This window comes from Callorhinchus milii, unplaced genomic scaffold, assembly GCF_018977255.1.
Source record: "Callorhinchus milii isolate IMCB2004 unplaced genomic scaffold, IMCB_Cmil_1.0 Scaffold3, whole genome shotgun sequence".
Taxonomy (NCBI): Eukaryota; Metazoa; Chordata; class Chondrichthyes; order Chimaeriformes; family Callorhinchidae; genus Callorhinchus; species Callorhinchus milii.
Genome location: NW_024704744.1, coordinates 29,379,298 through 29,384,594, shown reverse-complemented (window position 1 = coordinate 29,384,594; position 5,297 = coordinate 29,379,298).

Genomic DNA, 5,297 nt, shown 5'->3' with positions numbered 1-5,297 from the left:
CTCCCGACGTGAAAAGCGCTATATCAAATGCAAGGATTATTATTATTATTATCCTTCTCACTGTTTACCACCCTACCTAACTTTGTATCGTCCCCAAAATTAGAAATGGTGCTTGCTATACCCAAGTCCAGATCATTTATGTATATTAAGAAGAGCAGTGGTCCTAATACCGATCCCTGGGGGACGCCACTGTACACTTCCCTCCAGTCAGAAAAGCAGCCGTTCACCACAACTCTCTGCTTTCTGTCTTCCAACTAGTTCTGGATCCATGCTGCCACTCTCCCTTTTATACCATGGGCTTCTATCTTTATATAATAATTCTATAATAAAGTGGAATACATAAAGATAGTAAATGAAAATAAGGACAATAAGAAAAATATTTTTTTCAAATCTTGAGATCAGATATAAATCTAATATGAGCATTGATGCAAAAGAGAAAAAGGTGTTTTACTGTGATGCTGAGCAACGGCAAATGTTTGGTCAGTAGTGGGAAACTTCTTGGTTCTCCTAAACCAAGTTATATCATCTTTAGGTTTTCTATAGAAACTGCAGCACTGAATCAACAACAACAACAAAATCCAGAATCATACTGTACTGTGTTTTTATGGAACGGGGGAAAAATTATACAAATATATTATTATCCTTTCTTCTCTTTATACAATGATTTTTGTTGAGACATTCAACACAACCTCATCTACATATGAATGTTAGCCACTCCTGCATCATATGAACCAAGGAGAAATCAGAGATTAAAATTATAATACAGGTAACAGTGAATATAAACAGGGATCATATAGAGCAGAGGTGAGAGAAAAACTTACTGTAAGAGATGATGCTTTCCAGAACTAATTTACTTTGGGATGAAATCCAAAAAGACGTTTGCCAATGTTGAGCCAACAGTTTTATTTCCTTCAATTGCAAACCCAGAAGCTATTTCACAGGTAGACGTCTCTCAAATTATACGATTGACACAAAATCCAGGAAATTTTGAAATCACTTAACACGCGGGTGGTTATTGCCTCTGGTGTCTTTGTGCATGTGGATTGTGATCTTTTTTAGAGCTATGGTCATAAACAATGTCCGGGAGCAATGACTGGTTCAGTAGAGAAGGCTGATCATTGATCCCACCCAGTCCTCAGGATTTAAAAGCTAATCCTCAGGAGAGGGATATGCAAACAATAAGATATCAGTAAACTCTACCACTCTACCGTGACAATGGAGGAAGCAATAAAGAGAATTCAGCATCGCAACTAATACAGCAGCTAGGAAACAGCGACCTGATAGAGTTGATCCACAGAGTCAGTGTTTGCTATACAAATCTACCTGAATGTGCTAAAATATATGATCTATGTTAGGCATAAGTCCATTTTTGCTCTTTTTCTCACACAGGCGAATGTGCTGTTTATAAAATTTATACCCAGCTAGAACTGCCAAGAGCTTTGGGAAATCCCCCCAACATGGAAAGCGCAATATAAATGCAAACTGTATTTTGTATTGTAACTTTGCTTTCTTTTGACTGATAAGGAAAAGTAGGTACGCAACTATAATGCTACAGGCAATTGTTTATCAAGATGTACAGCACCAAAGTATGCATAATTTGTTTCTTTTAGCTATTTTAATTTCAGTAGTGTCTCTAAAGTGTGAAAGACAATAACAACCTTGCATTTATATAGCGCCCTTCAGAGTAATGACTCAGAGTGCTTAAAGAGTCCGCCAGAAGATTTCTGCACTACATTCTTTTTCCCGATCATGAAGATTGGTATTTTAGAGCAGCTAAAAATAACATACACACTTAACTCCATTGTTACTCTCTGAGGCAGTGCTTAATCACTGGCTCCAGAATTAAAAGCAGATCAAGCTTCCTTTGCAAACACTGAAGTCGGCACTAACAATTTTGGAAAATATCTTCTGACCAAACTGTTGTGCTGAAATTGGGGCATTATTCACTCCCATAGCCAGACATCAGGAAACAATGGAAAATTGCAATTTGGGGAAATATATTCTTTAATATTTTAATGATTGTTGAATCTATTATGAAGCATTGAATTTTTCACTCCTGGTGTGACAGTGAGTTCATTTTGAACATTGTTTGTTGTTTACAAAAAAACATAATTTGTTTCACTGGTTGAAAACACCTATTGAATGGTTTGTGTAATACTGAGTAAATTACACACAACAGATGACATGTAGTTAATAGGGAAATAAGCAATTGTGTGGCACTTGTTATATAACATTCCACAGTTTCACTTGGAGAATTATACAGAATTATATCTGTCTTTCTTTGTAATGTTATACATACAAAACAAAGGTACAGATAGATATAGGGGGAATGTCCGCATGAGAGCAATTGATGCAAGTTGGAGAGAACTGATTGGACCTCATTGATCTCAGTAAGAGAAGCAAACATTTACTCTGTAAATTCCATTCTTTTCAAGGCTTGCACAAAGATCATAATAATCTTTGCATTTGATATAGCGTCTTTTTTGCATGGGAAAGATCTCTCAAAGCACCTCACAAAATTTACTGTAATGTGTAGTGGCTATGTATATTGTAGGCCAAGTCAATTTTTGCACAGTTTTGTCCCACATAAAGCCATGAGTGAATGAACATTTTTTTCTCATTGGGATTGTTGGACAGGACACCAGATAAACCTCCTGCACTTTTCGAATAATGTCATAGGATATTTAACATCCACCCGAGGAAGCAGTCAGCGCCTCAGTTTAATGTCTCATGCAAAGAATAGTGCCTCCAACAATGTGGCACAGCCCCCAGCATTGCACTGGAATGTTATCCTCAACTATAAATCCAATATCCTGAACTGGGTCTAGAACCTACCACCTTTAGACTCAGAGACAAGAGTGCTTCTAACTAAGCCAGGCTAATGCTGCCACTTATAGTATCCAATTAATTCAAAACTTTGCTGCCCATATCCTCACCCATAACAAATTCTACACCTCCATCACCCTAATCCTTGCCAGCTCCATTAGCTTCCTATTTCAGAAGAGACTGATTTCACACTCACTTGGAAATTAGTTCATACCTTAACACCTCCTTACTTCTCCAACCGACTTAACCCCACTACTCTACCTACCCCATTTGCCCAGCCAGTTCCAAACTCTGCGGATTCTCTTGTCTCTTCCGCTCCACCATCAGTGGTCATAGATTCAGCTGCTACACCTTAAACTCTGCCACTCTCTGCCTCAATTCCTCAATTCTTGCCTGTCTCCAGATTGCACCCACTGGAACTCCATCCCTCAGTCCCTCCGCCTCGCCCCCTTCCTTGCCTCCTTCAAGACCCTCCTCTACGCCCATACCTTCGATCACCCTCATTCCCACCCTGCCCTCCGCCCTCCCTGATCCAAACCCCCAGCTCAGGTCCAAAACACTGATTGTCCAGCATCTTGGGACGTCCTCCTGATGTGAAAGGCGCTATACAAAAACAATGTTGTTGGTGTTATTGAAGAGCTGGGATCATAACCAAAAGCACCCAAATGGCAAACATTTTAATTGGCTCCAACCTGTTCATGTGAGCCAAGCATCCTAAGGTTTCTAGTACGGTCACTCAGTCTAAAAATATTATATGTGTGGCTTTTTTTTTCTATTTTGTGGAAATGCTTTTGTGTTGAAACAAACTATCTGATTTTATGTGGAAGCAGATGAGCTAGTCTGTTCTGAAAGTGTGTCCTGTGAAAAAAAAGTCTTTTATGGAAGCTTTGTTTGAAGAATAAGTAATATTTTCAAGGTTGAGTACATATCAACACCAATGTCTTATATTGCTATAAATTGTAAAATGTATTGAGAACAGTACCTTTATTATCAATAGTAGTTGTATTATGTATTCACAGGATTTACTGTAAACTCCAGTAATTGTGCATTTTATAGGCAAACAGGTGAATTCACAGGATTCATTGCAAAGTGCAATGACTGTGTAATGTGTAGGCAAATGATGCAGTCAATCTGCCCCCAGTAATGTCCGAGAAACATCCATAATAATATAATAATATAATAATAATCCTTGCATTTGATATAGCGCTTTTCACGTCGGGAGGACGTCCCAAAGCGCTTCACAGAACACACTGTAAAGTGAATTGACTGTATATTTGTGGGCAAACGCGGCAGCCAATTGCGCACACCAATGTCCCACAAACAGTCGTAGATGGAAAATGACCAATTTATTATTGTTTTTGGTTTTTGGAGGGATTATTATTAGCCGTGTGGAGTAAGGAAACTTGCCCAAGGTTTCGCCCTGCCTGGAATTGAACTCAGGTCTCTCGCTTGCAAAGCGAGTGCTCTAACCACTGAGCTACAGGATCCATGGAGTAAATGAACAATTTTATTTGGGGTGTTGTTGGCTGGGTCACTGGGAAGAAAGAAAACTCCCTTCTCTTTGTGCCATGGGATCTTTAACATCCACCTGAACAAGCAGGACCTCAGTTTAATGTCTCATCCAAAGGATGGCATATCCAATAATGCGTGCTATCCCAGCACGGCAATCATGTATCAACTGGTACTGGGAATATGCAAAATCCCTAGCCCCCAATATGCTTTCTCGCCGTTTGCACAGGTGTGAAGATGGAGCCCCAGACCTGCAAAATTGTTTTTTCACAAGTGGTGCATTCCAACTGTTTGAGCCCAGTGTGTGTTCATTGGTGTGATGACAGGTGAGCAGAGGTGCAATAGATTGTATTCAATTGTGTTACATGCAAAGGTGCTTTTCACATGTGCATTTGAATAGTTTACCTCCCTTGCGCGTGACCAGGTGTGAAATCAATGAACATGGTGTGAAAAACCACTGACCACATACGTTATCGAAAGGCCTTGCCCCAGTGTGATTTTCTGGTGCATTCTCAAAGCGCTGGATTTAAAACAAAACTCGTGACACGAGTTTCATTCAAATCTCTCCTCTGTGTGTTTGTTCATGAGTTTTCAGATTGCTGGATGTGTAGAATCCCTTTTGGCAAGCAGCACACATTTTAGTGTGATATTCCCAGGCTTTTCATTGAAAGGAGGCAGGAGGCGGCAGCAACAGCAGCAGCAGTGAAGGGTCTGAGATGTGAGCGATGATTAACATCAGCAGATCCAAATCCTTGACTATCCAACACCTTGGGATGTTCTCCCGACGTGAAAAGGCACTGCACCAAATATTCTGAAGAGTCTTTGCTGAAAATGAGAAACGTTAACTGGTTTATTCGTGACTGTTGTAGTCAGGTGGCTTGTGCGACTAAGATACAATGAATCACCATGTGAGGACACAGCTTCATCGCACCACTCTGTGTCCGCAGTTCGCACCCCTGAAA